The 17504-nt window shown below is 43.2% G+C and overlaps 1 long non-coding RNA gene across 1 annotated transcript; it reads right to left on the bottom strand.

Annotated features, from left to right (window-relative positions):
- Positions 1–7481: 7481 nt before the first annotated feature.
- LOC138986384 (uncharacterized) lies at positions 7482–17223 on the bottom strand. The gene is made up of 3 exons (XR_011463222.1): positions 14380–17223; positions 13944–14270; positions 7482–12737 (listed from the first exon to the last, which is right to left on the bottom strand). It is a non-coding gene; the product is annotated as an uncharacterized lncRNA (long non-coding RNA).
- Positions 17224–17504: the final 281 nt, after the last annotated feature.

Raw genomic sequence — 17504 nt, 5'->3', positions numbered from 1 at the left:
CAGGATAAACCCAAGGCGAAACACCTAAGACATATATTAATCAAATTAACAAAGATCAAACACAAAGAACAAATATTAAAAGCAGCAAGGGGAAAGCAACAAATAGGGGATTCCCATAAGGATAACAGCTGATCTTTCAATAGAAACTCTTCAAGCCAGGAGGGAATGGCAAGACATACTTAAAGTGATGAAAGAAAATAACCTACAGCCCAGATTATTGTACTCAGCAAGGATCTCATTCAAATATGAAGGAGAAATCAAAAGCTTTACAGACAAGCAAATGCTGAGAGAATTCAGCACCACCAAACCAGCTCTCCAACAAATACTAAAGGATATTCTCTAGACAGGAAACACAAAAAGGGTGTACAAATCGAACCCAAAACAATAAAGTAAATGGTAACGGGATCATACTTATCAATAATTACCTTAAACGTGAATGGATTGAAAGCCCCAACCAAAAGACAAAGACTGGCTGAATGGATCCAAAAACAAGACCCCTATATATGTTGTCTACAAGAGACCCGCCTCAAAACAAGGGAAACATACAGACTGAAAGTGAAGGGCTGGAAAAAGATATTCCACACAAATAGAGACCAAAAGAAAGCAGGAGTAGCAATACTCATATCAGATAAAATAGACATTAAAAGAAAGTCTGTGAAAAGAGACAAAGAAGGACACTTCATAATTATCAAAGGATCAATCCAAGAAGAAGATATAAGAATTATAAATATATATACACCCAACATAGGAGCACTGCAATATGTAAGACAAATGCTAACAAGTATGAAAGGAGAAATTAACAATAACACAATAATCGTGGGAGACTTTAATACCCCACTCACACCTATGGATAGATCAACTAAACAGAAAATGAACAAGGAAACACAAACTTTAAACAATACAATAGACCAGTTAGACCTAAGTGATATCTTTAGGACATTTCACCCCAAAATAATGAATTTCAACTTTTTCTGAAGCACACATGGAACATTCTCCATGATAGATCACATCCAGGGCCATAAATCTAGCCTTGGCAAATTAAAAAAAAAAATTGAAATCATTCCAAGCATCTTTTCTGACCACAATGAAGTAAGATTAGATTTCAATGACAGGAGAAAAACTATTAAAAATTCCAACCTACAGAGACTGAAGAACACACTGCTGAATAACCAACAAATCACAGAAGAAATCAAAAAAGAAATTAAAATTTGCATAGAAACGAATGAAAATGAAAACACAACAACCCAAAACCTGTGGGGCACTGTAAAAGCAGTCCTAAGGGGAAAGTTCATAGCAATACAGGCATACCTCAAGAAACAAGGAAAAAGTCAAATAAATAACCTAACTCTACAGTTAAAGAAACTAGAAAAGGAAGAAATGAAGAACCCCAGGGTTAGTAGAAAGAAAGAAATCTTAAAAATTAGGGCAGAAATAAATGCAAAAGAAACAAAAGAGACCATAGCAAAAATCAACAAAGCCAAAAGTTGGTTCTTTGAAAGGATAAATAAAATTGACAAACCATTAGCCAGACTCATTAAGAAACAAAGGGAGAAAAATCAAATCAACAAAATTAGAAATGAAAATGGAGAAATCACAACAGACAACACAGAAATATAAAGGATCAAAAGAGACTAATATCAGCAACTATATGACAATAAAATGGACAACGTGGAAGAAATGGACAAATTCTTAGAAAAGTACAACTTTCCAAAACTGGACCAGGAAGAAATAGAAAATCTTAACAGACCCATCACAAGCACGGTAATTGAAACTGTAATCAGAAATCTTCCAACAAACAAAAGCCCGGGTCCAGACAGCTTCACAGCTGAATTCTACCAAAAATTTAGAGAAGAGCTAACACCTATCCTACTCAAATTCTTCCAGAGAATGGCAGAGGATGGTAAACTTACAAACTCATTCTATGAGGCCACCATCATCCTAATACCAAAACCTGACAAAGATGCCACAAAAAAAGAAAACTACAGGCCAATATCACTGATGAACATAGATACAAAAATCCTTAACAAAATTCTAGCAATCAGAATCCAAGAACACATTAAAAAGATCATACACCATGACCAAGTGAGCTTTATCCCAGGGATGCAAGGATTCTTCAATATCAGCAAATCAATCAATGTAATACACCACACTAACAAATTGAAAAATAAAAACCATATGATTATCTCAATAGATGCAGAGACAGCCTTTGACAAAATTAAACATCCATTTATGATAAGAACTCTCCAAAAAGCAGGAATAGAAGGAACATACCTCAACATAATAAAAGCTATGTATGACAAAACCACAGCAAACATTATCCTCAATGGTGAAAAATTGAAAGAATTTCCCCTAAAGTCAGGAAGAAGAAAAGGGTGCCCATTTTACCATTACTATTCAACATAGTTCTGGAAGTTTTGGCCACACAGCAATCAGAGCACAAAAAAAAATAAAAGGAATCCAAATTGGAAAAGAAGAAATAAAACTCTCACTGTTTGCAGATGACATGATCCTCTACATAGAAAACCCTAAAGACTCCACCAGAAAATTACTAGAACTAATCAGTGAATATAGTAAAGTTGCAGGATATAAAATCAACACACAGAAATCCCTTGCATTCCTATACACTAATAATGAGAAAATGGAAAGAGAAATTAAGGAAACAATCCCATTCACCATTGCAACGAAAAGAATAAAATACTTAGGAATATATCTACCTAAAGAAACTAAAGGCCTATATATAGAAAACTATAAAACACTGGTGAAAGAAATCAAAGAGGACACTAATAGATGGAGAAATAGACCATGTTCATGGATTGGAGGAATGAATATAGTGAAAATGAGTATATTACCCAAAGCAATCTATAGATTCAATGCAATCCTTATCAAGCTACCAACGGTATCCTTCACAGAGCTAGAACAAATAATTTCACAGTTTATATGGAAATACAAAAAACCTCGAATAGCCAAAGCAATCTTGAGAAAGAAAAATGGAACTGGAGGAATCAACCTGCCTGACTTCAGGTTCTACTACAAAGCCACAGTCATCAAGACAGTATGGTACTGGCACAAAGACAGAAATATAGATCAATGGAACAAAATAGAAACCCCAGAGATAAATCCACACACATATGGACACCTTTTCTTGACAAAGGAGGCAAGAATATACAATGGATTAAAGACAATCTCTTTAACAAGTGGTGCTGGGAAAACTGGTCAATCACTTGTAAAAGAATGAAACTAGAGCACTTTCTAACACCATACACAAAAATAAACTCAAAATGGATTAAAGATCTAAACATAAGACCAGAAACTATAAAACTCCTAGAGGAGAACATAGGCAAAACACTCTCCGACATACATCACAGCAGGATCCTGTATGACCCACCTCCCAGAATATTGGAAATAAAAGCAAAAATAAACAAATGGGACCTAATTAAAATTAAAAGTTTCTGCACAACAAAGGAAACTATAAGCAAGGTGAAAAGACAGTCTTCCGAATGGGAGAAAATAATAGCAACTGAAACAACTGACAAACAACTAATCTCAAAAATATACAAGCAACTCCTACAGCTCAACTCCAGAAAAATAAATGACCCAATCAAAAAATGGGCCAAAGAACTAAATAAACATTTCTCCAAAGAAGACATACAGAAGGCTAACAAACACATGAAAATATGCTCAACATCATTCATTATCAGAGAAATGCAAATAAAAACCACAATGAGGTACCATTTCACACCAGTCAGAATGGCTGCAATCCATAAGTCTACAAGCAATAAACGCTGAAGAGGGTGTGAAGAAAAGGGAACCCTCTTACACTGTTGGTGGGAATGCAAACTAGTACAACTGCTATGGAGAGCAGTGTGGAGATTCCTTTAAAAACTAGAAATAGAACTGCCTTATGATCCAGCAATCCCACTGCTGGGCATACACAGTGAGAAAACCAGAATTGAAAGACACGTGTACCCCAATGTTCATCACAGCACTGTTTATAATAGCCAGGACATGGAAGCAACCTAAATGTCCATCAGCAGATGAATGGATAAGAAAGCTGTGGTACATATACACAATGGAGTATTACTCTGCCATTAAAAAGAATACATTTGAATCAGTTCTAATGAGTTGGATGAAACTGGAGCCTATTATACAGAGTGAAGTAAGCCAGAAAGAAAAACACCAATAGAGTATACTAATGCATATGTATGGATTTAGAAATATGGTAACAATAACCCTGTATGTGAGACAGCAAAAGAGACACTGATTTATAGAACAGTCTTTTGGACTCTGTGGGAGAGGAAGAGGGTGGGATGATTTGGGAGAATGACATTGAAACTTGTATAATATCATATATGATATGATTCACCAGTCCAGGTTCAATGCATGGTACTATATGCCTGGGGCTGGTGCACTGGGACGACCCAGAGGGATGGTATGGGGAGGGAGGAGGGAGGAGGGTTCAGGATGGGAAACACATGTATACCTGTGGCGGATTCATTTTTATATGTGACAAAACCAATACAATATTGTAAAGTTAAAAAATAAAATTAAATTAAATTAAAAAAAATCTAGGCACAGGTTGTACTGTAATACACTCTATGAAAACCTGGAAAAAGATTTCCTAATGGAAATATTGACTTCTTTATGTTATACTTATGAATATCTGTGATCACATTTTCCTACACAATATATGGAATTCTCCATGTTAAACCTTTGAATATATGGACATTCATTTTCCTACATTAAATATTAAATTATCTCTAGAAACCATATGAAAATATTGGCATGGCTTTTGTCGGCATAAATTTTTAAACGTGGAATACAGAATTCTGTATGTTTCACATGTGTCAATCAGTGTGCAGATTTTCTTAAATGAAATATGGAATCACATATATTTTACAGATGATAATTAGAACAAAGACTTTTCTGCTATATTGACATATGGGATTCTGTATATTTCATATATGAAAATCTTAATTGAGATTTTCTAACATAAGTATGTAATTTTCTATATTTCATGTTATAGGAGTCAGGGAACCGATTTTCCTTCATGAATTAGGACATCTCTACACTTCACAAATAGAAATCTGTGAACAGATTTTCATACATGTCAGGTCAAATTTTTCACATTTAATATAAGAAAATCTCGGCCCAGATATTTGTACAAAAATAAGGAAATCTTTATGCTTCATATATGAATATATGAGTGCCAATATTCCCATATGAAATATGGAATTCTCTATGTATCATATTTGAAATAGGGCCATCCATTTTCTGTGTATCACATATGAACATCTCTGCTCAAATTTTCCTAGAGGAAGTATTGAACATTATGTGTATCACATAGGAAAACCTGGGTGCCAATTTCCCCACATGCAATCTGAAATTCTGAATATTTAAGATATCTATCAAATTATATGTACCAATTTTACTACCTAAAATATGGAAGTATGTATATTTCAGATATGAAAATCATTGGGACATTTTTACTCTATTAAAAACAGAATTCTCTATATGTTACATATGAAAATCTCAGTGCTGGTTTTACTACATGAAATGTAGAATTTTTTGTATTTCAATTTATAAAATCTATGAGGAGCTTTTCACGTGAAATACGGAATTCTTTCTACTTCCTATATGAAAACATGGGTAGTGATTTTCTTACATTAAATATGGGATACTCTACATTTCACACATGAACATCTAGGCATTGCTTTTCTTAAGATATGGAGATCCAATATGGTATTGGTGTTGCTCCTATTTCACAAGTGAAAATATCGGCACCACTGTTTCTTCATGAAATATGGAATCCTTTGCATTTCTCATAACATATATCAATACAATGATTTTCCACCTTGAAATATGGAATTCCCTATAGTCCATATATCAAAATCTAAGTGCTAATGCTCCTTCATGGAAGTTGGACTTTGGTATAGTTCACATTTGCAGATCAGAATGGAGATTTTCCTATAAGAAATATGGAAATCTCTATATTTTGTATGAACCAGTGGTTCTTCATGTACTGCCATGTGTCGCCTGTTTGCATTTGTGTCCCTGTCCCTTACACGTGTGTGCTTGTGTTGTGTGTGTGTGTGTGTGTGTGTGTGCATGGGTCCTGCCCACTGCAGACACAGAGATGAAGGTGACATTATCTCATGTGATGATGAGATAGTCCTGAGATATGGAGCAACCAGAAGAGGCAAGAGGTGTTCACAGACTAGGGGAGACTGGTCCATGCATCTCTGTCATGCCCCTGTCCAGGACAGGAATGAGGAAAGGATGAGAGGTGACAACTATGGACAGTGACTCTGCAAATCTGCAGTTACATCAAGAGGAATAAACAAGCTCACAATTTCTGCTGTGTTGTGTGTTTGTATCAGTAAGCAGTGATGAGGGGTTTGAGGAGTCACCGAGAGGAAATAAATCATAAGTGATGTGGGGATTTAAAACCCCTGTCTGTGGACCCCTCAGTCTGTGGTGCATTGGCTACCCTGTGGAAATGCTGGACCAGGCTAGGGCAGGACCCCCGATTTTGAAGAGGTCAGGTCCTTTGGATAAAGGGAGAGACTGGAAAGAGGAGGATGGGAATGAGAGCCGGCTTCACTGCAGATTGTTCCACACATATGAGAAGGAGATCTGGGAAAGTCCGGGGCTAGTGCTGTCTAGGATCAGCCTGTCAACCAGCACACTCCCTCTCCAAGTGTGTTACATATTGGCACCATACGAGACAAATGACATGCTAAGCTAAGCTCTCAGAGTGAACCCCCAGGCATCCTAGGAGAGATGGGGTGTGAGCATGGAATCTGTCTGGGCACTTCCAGCTACCTGGCAGTGCAGAAATGTGAGGAAATTGCAGGTGTGGGGTGTGTGTGTGTGTGCTCCTCTGCCAGTATCTGCCTGTGAAGGAGGCAACAGGGATGAAGCAAGGATGGCAGCATAAGCAGCTGCTACCTGCAGAGTTTGCCAGTTTAAAACATCACTATACTCTTCACAGAATGCTTGGATATCAGGACTACACAAAGGACGGCTTCAGTTGATCATTCGCTGCTCCCAAGCCCACAGGCCTGGGGAAACAGGGTAGGCTGCAGTGTGTTCTCAACCTGGAGGGTGAACAAGAACAGCACCACTTTGAAAGGGCCTGTATACCCTAAATATGAAGACTTCAATGCCTCTGGTACCGGTGAGTCATGACCTTTAATGGAGAGCTGTCCTTAGCATCTCACCTACTGGCATTCAAGCACGTTTCAAGGAGTTCCCTAATGCCAGCTAGAGCATGTCCCGTTTCTCCCGCTGTCCAAAGTGTGGCCAAGCCACTGTAGTCCTGTGCAATGTTCATGTCCACTATGTGAGGGAGGGAGGGACGCCTGTCTCCTCCTGTGGTTCATCAGAGATTGCCTGTGTTTGCCTCTAAGTTTGAGAAAGCATTCCCCAGCTGTGTGAACTGACATAGTCAGATGCCCCTGTGGATGCAACTCACACAGGAGGAGAGCTCTGGCTTTATTCAAAGTTTAAGTGTCTTTTATGAGCACTGGTGTCCAGAGAGTGGCAGAGGGCAACAGCACCAGTCAGAGAGACAGAGACACACAGACACAAGCCCCTACTATACACAAAGAAAGATGGACAGAGAAACAGGGCATGCCAGAAGCAGAGACAGAGACACAGAAAGCTCTGTACCCTGTGGCTCTGGTGCCCCTTAGCAAAGGAGCTCAACTGTATCAAACTGGTTTTGTACCCATTCTCCTATCATCCAGACCACATCGGCCTCACTGCTCAGTGAAGGAAACTATTCAGCCACATTGTCCCCCTGCATTTCATGGGACACTTTCAGAGAGCACCCAGAGGTTAAAGTTCCTGTGGGCCACAGGAGTGTCCTTTTCGGATATGGAACTGGGAATTCATGGTTTGAATTTCTGGAGGCCAAGGAAGTGGCAGCTTGCACCTGGGTTTTGCCAGATGGAAGACAGACAACGTGCCTGGAGGTGGGCACTCAGTGAAGCAGAGGCATCACGTGGCTCACTGGAGCCCAGGAAGCCAGTGGGGTGGAGGTGTGGGGAGGTGGAAGTGGGTAGGCCCAGGGGAAGCAGGTGGGGGTGGGCCAGAGGTGACTACCTTTGGGCTAAGGGTGTGTCTGTGGAGCGTGACACTCACTACTCTCTCTGCCAATGGCTGAGATTCGGCCCAGAAGCCTGGGAGTGGTTCACAGCTCCAGCAGCCTAGTCCAATTCAGTTCAGTTCAGTTGCTCAGTTGTGTTCGACTCTTTGTGACCCCATGAATCACAGCATGCCAGGCCTCCCTGTCCATCACCAACTCCCGGAATTCACTCAGACTCACATCCATTGAGTCAGTGATTCCATCCAGCCATCTCATCCTCTGTCGTCCCCTTCTCCTCCTGCCCCTAATGTCTCCCAGCATCAGAGTCTTTTCCAATGAGTAAACACTTCACATGAGGTGGCCAAAGTACTGGAGTTTCAGCTTTAGCATCATTCCTTCCAAAGAAATCCCAGGGCTGATCTCCTTCAGAATGGACTGGTTGGATCTCCTTGCAGTCCAAGGGACTCTCAAGAGTCTTCTCTAACACCGCAGTTCAAAAGCATCAATTCTTCGGTACTCAGCTTTCTTCACAGTCCAACTCTCACATCCATACATGACCACAGGAAAAATCATAGACTTGACTAGACAGACCTTTGTTGGCAAAGTAATGTCTCTGCTTTTGAATATGCCATCTAGGTTGGTCATAACTTTCCTTCCAAGGAGTAAGCATCTTTTAATTTCATGGCTGCAGTCACCATGTACAGTGATTTTGGAGCCCAAAAACAAAGTCTGACACTGTTTCCACTGTTTCCCCATCTATTTCCCATGAAGTGATGGGACCAGATGCCATGATCTTTGTTTTCTGAATGCTGAGCTTCAAGCCAACTTTTTCACTCTCCACTTTCGCTTTCATCAAGAGGCTTTTTAGTTCCTCTTCACTTTCTGCCATAAGGATGGTATCATCTGCATATCTGAGGTTATTGATATTTCTCCTGGCAATCTTGATTCCAGCTTGTTTTTCTTCCAGTCCAGCGTTTCTCGTGATGTACTCTGCATATAAGTTAAATAAGCAGGGTGACAATATACAGCCTTGAAGTACTCCTTTTCCTATTTGGAACCAGTCTGCTGTTCCATGTCCAGTTTTGACTGTTGCTTCCTGACCTGCTTCCAACAACACAAGAGAAGACTCTACATATGAACATCATCAGATCATCAACACCGAAATTAGATTGATTATATTCTTTGCAACCAAAGATGGAGAAGCTCTATATCATCAACAAAAACAAGACCAGGAGCTGACTATGGCTCAGATCATGAATTCCTTATTATCAAATTCAGGCTTAAATTGAAGAAAGTAGGGAAAACCACTAGACCATTCAGATATGACCTAAATCAAATCCCATATGATTATACAGTAGAAGTGAGAAGTAGATTTAAGAGCCTAGATCTGATAGATAGAGTGCCTGGTGAACTATGGAATGAGGTTCATGACATTGCAAGGAGACAGGGATCAAGACCAACCCCATGGAAAAGAAATGTTAAAAAGCAAAATGGCTGTCTGGGGAGGCCTTGCAAATAGCTGTGAAAAGAAGAGAAGTGAAAAGCAAAGGAGAAAGGAAAGATATAAGCATTTTAATGCAGAGTTACAATGAATAGCAAGAAGAGATAAGAAAGCCTTCCTCAGCGATCAATGCAAAGAAATAGAGGAAAACAACAGAATGGGAAAGACTAGAGATCTCTTCAAGAAAATTAGAGATACCAAGGGAACATTTCATGCAAAGATGTGCTTGATAAAGGACAGAAATGGTATGGACCTAACAGAAGCAGAAGATATTAAGAAGAGGTGGCAAGAATACAGAGAAGAACTGTACAAAAAAGATTTTCATGACCCAGATAATCACAATGGTGTGGTCACTAACCTAGAGCCAGACATCCTGGAATGTGAAGTCAAGTGGGCCTTAGAAAGCATCACTATGAATAAAGCTAGTGGAAGTGATGGAATTCCAGTTGAGCTATTTCAAATCCTTAAAGATGATGCTGTGAAAGTGCTGCGCTCAATATGCCAGCAAATTTGGAAAACTCAGCAGTGGCCACAGGACTGAAAAAGTTCAGTTTCCATTCCAATACCAAAGAAAGGCAATGCCAAAGAATGCTCAAACTACCGCACAATTGCACTCATCTCACATGCTAGTAAAGTAATGCTCAAAGTTCTCCAAGCCAGGCTTCAGCAATACATGATCCGTGAACTTCCTGATGTTCATGCTGGTTTTAGAAAAGGCAGAGGAACCAGAGATCAAATTGCCAACATCCACTGGATCATGGAAAAAGCAAGAGAGTTCCAGAGAAACATCTATTTCTGTTTTATTGACTATGCCAAAGCCTTTGACTGTGTGGATCACAATAAACTGTGGAAAATTCTAAAAGAGATGGGAATACCAGACCACCTGACCTGCCTCTTGAGAAACCTGTATGCAGGTCAGGAAGAAGCAGCCTAGGGGGCCCGTTAAACTGCTCAATCTTGCCGGCCTGTGCACTTTTTTCCAGGTGATCCCCCACCCACTTCTTCAGTCTCAGGGCACCCCCAGAAGGAGGCAGCTATGGCCACTGGGTGACAGCAGCATTCTAATTGGCTGTGCAAGCCACCTGCTGTGCTGTCATGTCCAACCCCTACATAGCTGCACCAGCTCGGGCCACAGCCAGGGTGAGATGCTGCCAGAGTATGCCAGGAGCACCCTGGGACTCTGGATCTTCTTAGCTGTGAGGCCAAGTTTTCAGAGGATGGGGGCCCTGGGTCCTCCTCTCACAGTGGGGGCATCAGGGACCTTGTAGGCACCAGGTGGCACACCAAGCAAGGAGGTGGCTCTCTTCAGTGTGTAGGCAAAGAAAGGAAGGTGAGGCCCTGGAAGCGAGAGAGATGGTGGGGATCGGGCAAGAGGTCAGGCTGCTGGTGGAAGAAGACAGCACAGAGGAGGTGGAAGTGGTGGAAGATGTGGAGCAGGAGCAGTTATCCTTGCAGGAGCCAGAGGAGAAGCTGGAGGAGCAGAGCCAGGAATGTGCAAGGCCAGGAGCCCCGAGTGATCTACCGGCCCATGCTGGAGAGGCTGGAGTGACTGGTGGCCCTTTAGACAGTGAGTTTAGGTCTGGGAATGTGAAAGACCACAGGGCCTACGTTTGTATCAGGTGGAACAACCGTCGGAGGAGGAAGGGTCACTTGGATCAGAGATGCGCCATCTTCCAGGGCTTCACAGGCTTCTGGGCCCAAGCCCTATCCTGATTTCTATTCCTCAGAGTCAGCTGCTCAGGAGGAGGAGAAGGACCAGGAATAGAGGTGGGGACAATGGCACAGGCAAGGTGAGGGGCGGCCGAGGGAACTGGGTGCTGGTGGTGTGGAGGTCCAAAGGTACAGCAGGACCAGAATTCGAACATGGCCAAAACACCTGTAGGTGTCTGAGCCATGACTTTGGGTGACTCCTTTTGTCTTGCATCTGAAGAGGAGCAGTACCCAGGGGTGGGGATTCTATGTCAGAAGTGACCAGAAACATTAGGCCAGAGTAGCATTCCCAGAGAGTTATTATTGTATTTGTGGATAATCCTGGGAAGTAACAGAGACAGTGCGAGTCCCACAGCCCATCCCAGTCAGTCAGAGCCCCTGTTGTTGTTCCCACTAGTGCAGTGCAGAAGCAGGAGGTTTTCCACACCAAGGTGGAGAAGGAAGTGGCTGCTGTCCGGTATGTTGTGAGTGCCAGACGACTCCAGACACATCCTTGTGAAGACAAGGAGCATTTCAGAGACCCAGGGCTTTCTTGTTAAACACACACACACACAGAAAGACACACACACATACTCATACACAACACACTTGTCCACAGACAAGGTGTGCCAAAGGGACTGCAGTTCCTGACATTTTTAAGCAGTGACATGCCACCATTCAGCACACACCATCCAGTCAGAAATAAGAAGTGGTCAGAAACAGATCCTCCCTTGGCAAATGCAGACAAATTCAGACACCAAAGACTGGTCAGTGATTCTCTGTGGCACCCCTGTCCAAAATAGGAACGAGAAAAGGATGGCCAGTGACATCTCCGGACAGTGGTTCCACACATCTACAATTACATCAAGAGACATAAACAAGCTCACAGTTGCTGCTCTGTTGACCTGTTTTTTACTACAGGCCTTTTTCCATGACTGATCTCCTTAACTGGAAAGATCACACCCCCTCATACTCTGAAAAGCCCCAAGTAGTGATTGGTCTCTTAGAATCCATCTTTCAGACCCACTGCCCCACCTGGGGAGACTGCCTGCAGTGTCTCCTCACCCTATTCAATATAGAGGAATGCCGATGAGTCATGACAAAGGCTAGAAAATGGGTCCAGGCCAATGCCCCAGGGGCCCAATAAGATGTGGAGAACTGGGCTTGGGAGAACTTCCCAGAGGAAGAGCCTCTCTGGTATCCCAATACTGAGGGGGGAAGAAACCAGTTAGAGAGATAGCCACAGGCCCTCTCTCCTACAGGGGGTAAAAGACGGGGCTAAGAAGCCTGGTAACATGGCTAAGACCACTGAGGTGCTACATGAACCAGATGAAAGCCTGGACGATTTCTGAAAAAGCCGTGTGAGGCCTTCTGGGTTTTCACCCCTTTTGATCTTGAAACCACTGAAAATCAATGGATGATAAATTCAGCCTTTGAGGGATAGGCCCAATCAGACATCTGAAAAAAAAAAAAAATTACAGAAATTAGAAGTTTTGCAGGTAAAAATGCCACAGACCTGCTTTGCCAACAAAGTCTTTGTCAATCACAACTAAACAGCAAAAAGTGGATGAAGCAAAATGTCACATTCTTGGCAGCTGTTCTGCCACAGTGTGCACCCCCAGTGGGACCACACCGTAAGGCAAGGGGCCCAGATCTGAAAAGAAAATTCCCCTTAGCCACAATCAATGTGCCTATTGCAAGCAAAAGGGACACTGGAAAAATGAGTGCCCCAGTCGCCCAGAGAAGTAAACCAAAGCAGCAGGCCCACCGATCCGGTATTAACTCAAGCCACACGGCACTAATCTGATCGGGCTAACTCAAGCAGAATCCCAACTAGAGGAAACTGAACTCTCTCCAACTGGGTCCCCGAGAGACCATGGTCAGAATTCAAGTAGGGGCTATCCAAGGGACTTTATGGTGGACACTGGCACTGAGCATTCCCAGGTCACCCAGGAGATAGTCCCCTTATCAGGAAAAGAAACTACCATCATTGGGGGCACAGGAGCCCAGACCCACACACATCCAGACCTGCAGGCCCTTTTGCAGTCCTTGACAATGCTGACGGGGGGCCATGAGGTAGAGCACGAATTCCTTCACTTGCCCAACTGCCCTATTCCCTTGATGCGAAGAGTCCTGGTTGCTAAGATGGGGGCCCAGATTTCCTTTTCTGCTGATGGGTAACCTCTCCTAAAGCTAGCAGGCCCACTCTCCTCCTTGATTATGACTCTTGCTGTAAGGTGAGAAGAAGAATGGGGCCTATATTCCTCCCTTCCAGGAGAAGGGACCATTCCTCCGGAATCAGAGACTGAGTACCCACCAGTTTTGGCCAAGGAAAATGCTCTGGGCCTGGCAAAACTCCTTACTCCCATCCTGATTGATCTGAAACCAGGAGCTCAGCCTGTAAAACTACAACAGTATCCGATTCCCCGGTAGGCCCGGCTGGGAATCCACGCTCATTTAGATAGACTACTCCAACACGGACTTCTGATGAAATGTCAGTCACCTGGAAACCCCACTACTACCCGTGAAGAAGCCAGGGACACATGACTACCATCCGGTTTAGGACTTAAGAGCTATAAATGAGGCAACAATTACTCTGCACCCGGCAGTGCCTAAACCGTACACCCTACTAGGACTGATCCCTTCCACAGCTGAATGACTTACTTGCTCGCACTTGAAAGATGCCTTCTTCTGCCTCCAGCTTGCACCTGTCAGCCAACCACTATTTGCCCCTGAATGGGAAAACCCACACATGGGAAACAAGGAACAGCTCTCTTGGACGAGGCCTCCTCAGGGTTTCAAGAACTCCCCTACTCTCTTCAGCGGAGCTTTGGCCACTGACTTTGTGCAATTTCCTGGACGAGAGTTAGACTGTGTCTGGTGAAGTAGGTCATTGAGCACAACACAGGCTCGATGCCTAGAAGGAGCAAAGGCCCTCATCTCCTTGTTAATGGAAGCTGGGTACTGGGTATCAAAGAAAAATGCACAAATCTGTAAAAGACAAATCAAATATCTAGGTTTTAATATCATCTCGGGCCAGCAAATGCTAGGAACTGAAAGGAAACAAGCAGTTTGCACCAACCCTCCCCCTACCACTCACCAGAAGGTCCACGAGCTCCTGGGAGCAGCAGGATTCTGCAGGATATGGATCCCTGGATTTTCAGACCTGGCCAGAACCCTAGATGAGGCCCTGAAAGAAGAAAAGGCTCCCCTTGAATGGAGCCAAGAAGTGGCATTTCAAACAATTAAGGCCAAAGTCTCCAATGCCTCAGCCCTAGAGCTTCCCAATATCAACAGGGCGTTCAATCTCTGTGGTCATGAAATGTACAAAATGGCCTTCGGAGTCTTGACCCAAAAATTCAGGCCTTGCCAAAGGCCAGTGGCCACTTGTCTAAACAGATGGCCACCCTACCTCCAAGCAATAGCAGCCACTACCATGCTAGTGAGCGAGGCTGTCAAATTAATGTTGGGGCAAAACCTAAATGTTAAGATCATACACTCAGTTGTAACCCTGATGGATAGCACAGGCCACCACTGGCTCACACATGCATGGATGACTGAGTATCAAGGGTTACTATGTAAACATCCATGGGGAAACCTGAAAGTTGTATGAACTCTAAAACCAGGTATCTTCCTACCAAAAGAAGCAGGGCCCTTGGAACATGATTGCTTGGAATTATTAGACGAAGTGTTTTCTAATAGACAAGACCTGACTGACAAGCCACCCCACAACCCAGACCTGGTCCTATATACAGATGGTAGCAGTTACATGGAAAACAGAAAGAAGATGGTTGGGTATGCTGTAGTGTCTCACTCTGAAGTGGAGGAAGGAGAGGCACTTCCTCAAGGATGGTCAGCGCAGAGAGTGGAGTTATGGGCATTAATCAGGGCCCGGGAACTCAGCTGAGAGCAGCGAGTCAATACCTATACAGACTTGCGGTATGCTTTCACTACTCTACATGTCCACGGAGCCTTATACAAGGAAAGAGGACTCCTTACAGCAGGAGGGAAAGGGATCAAAACCCAAGTCAAAATATTGAAACTTCTGGAAGTAGTATGGGAACCAAAGGAAGTGTCAGTTGTCCACTGCAAAGGCCACCAGAAGGGAAGTGACCCAGTGGCCGAAGGGAACTGTCACATTGATGCAGCCACCAAGGAGGCTGCCCGCGGCAGCCGCCAAATTCAAAGTCCTGCTAGCCCTGGAGATACCAGCTGCCCCCAGGTACTTTCCTGAGGAGGAAAAATGGATAAAAATGGAAGGGGGAACCAAGGCAAAGATGGGATGGTGGCTCACACAAGACTGCAAGTCCATGTTCTGGCACATCTTGCCTACAAGCTGGTGTACCAGCAACATGAACTGACCCATATGGGTAAGACTGCCTTAGAGAGTTTGCTAGACCCATACTATCTTGTTGCTCACCTCCCTGCACTCTGTTCTTCTCTCAGTGATGTGTAAACTGTTTACAAAATAAAGCTCGCCAGGGCCCTAGTAGATCGGCAGGGACACAACATTGTGGACTATCCCCCTTTGAGGATACGGAAGCAGGTTTCACTGAAATCACTCCAAATCAAGAATTTAGATATCTTGTAGTTTTTATCTGCATCTTTTCAGGCTGGGTGGAAGCCTTTCCTATCCGAACTGAAAAAGCAAGACAAGTAACCAAGGCAGTCCTGAAAGACATTGTCCTCAGATATGGAATGCCTCTGTCCATAGCGTCAGACAAGGGACCAGCATTTGTAGCCAACGCAGAACAACAGGTGTCAAAGACTTTGAAAACCCAGTGGAAATTGCATAATGCCTACCATCCCCAGAGTTCAGGGAAAGTGGAACACGTGAATTGAACCCTCAAACAAACTCTAGCAAAACTATGCCAGGAGACCAGCTTATCTTGGGTAGGTATGTTGCCTGCAGCCCTCTTAAAAGTGAGGAGTTTGCCCCAGGCAGGGATAGGGTTTTCACCATTTGAAATCCTGTATGGACGACCACCCCCACTAGTCAACTTAAGGGGAGACACCAGAGAACTAGGGAACTTGAACTTATATAAGCAGCTACAAGGGTTAGGACACACCATCTCTCAAGTACATACATGGATAATTGATAGAATACTCGTTTCCTTAGGCATAACAGTACATCCTCACCAACCAGGGGACTGAGTATGGGTAAAGGATTGCAAAAAAGAGCCTTTAAAACACATGTGGAAAGGGCCATATTCTTTAACCTTAACTACCCACACTGATCTCAAGGTGGAAGGAATAGACGCTTGGTTCCATTACTCCAGAGTCAAACCTGCAAGTCTGACTGATAGCCAAGAGAAGTGGGAAACGACCCTTAGTCTGGAGGAATCCCTGTGCCTGACCTTGCAGAGAAGGAAACAACCATCCCCAAAGCCCCACTCTGGCCACACTGGAAGCTGGTCAATAAAAGCACGGCTGAAGCTTGAGGAACCAATAGGACTGACAAAAGGCAGATGTATTGGTTATTAATTGGTCTGGGACTCCCCCTATTCATCTTATTTGGAATAGGGCTTTACTCTTTCCCCCAGAGTGGACTTGTATCCAAAAACTCTCTCTCTCTGCTTTGTCTAATTCTTCATAGTTCTTGTTTTTTGGAGTTTCCTCATATTGTGATCAACTTAATTATGAAAACAGCGTATTTTTGCCTTTTAAGTTGTAAAATCCCCTCCTCATCTGAGAGCCAGGATGATTGTTCTGAATGTATGGAGTCTTTCTACATTGAGGGTACATGGGCCCTGGAAGTGTACTGGATTGGATGCCTCTCTGCTATTCCAATGGAATCTAACAATTAGCAGGTGGGCAGGGTGTCCTATTCAGAGTTGTGCCCTGTCCAAGGAAACAGTAGGCAAAGAATGCCTAAGCTGAGAAGGGTTAAATTATACCTGGGTCAGAGAAACAAAATGCAGAAGAGCCCTGGTCTATAATGATCCCTATAAGAAATTTCCATGGTGTCCAGGGGCCCCAACCTGGTATTGGGCTCCCCAAAAAGGAGGGAATGGAAATCACACTTGCATTCCCTTGAATTCCACTTCTGGGATTCTAGAGCAAAACTGTACAGGAAATCAACCTGATACTAATCCCTTTCTTGCAATCCCAGGCATTAGCCCACATTGGAAGCATCTTTACTGCACAAACCCAGACTTATGGCAATCCTGAGAGGAACTTTTTGGAATTGTGGAAGAAGGGCCAACTCAGAGCTCCCATGCATAT

This window comes from Bos mutus, chromosome X (assembly GCF_027580195.1).
Source record: "Bos mutus isolate GX-2022 chromosome X, NWIPB_WYAK_1.1, whole genome shotgun sequence".
Taxonomy (NCBI): Eukaryota; Metazoa; Chordata; class Mammalia; order Artiodactyla; family Bovidae; genus Bos; species Bos mutus.
Note: the sequence above shows the minus strand (reverse complement) of the source record. Positions and strands in the feature narration are given on the sequence as shown.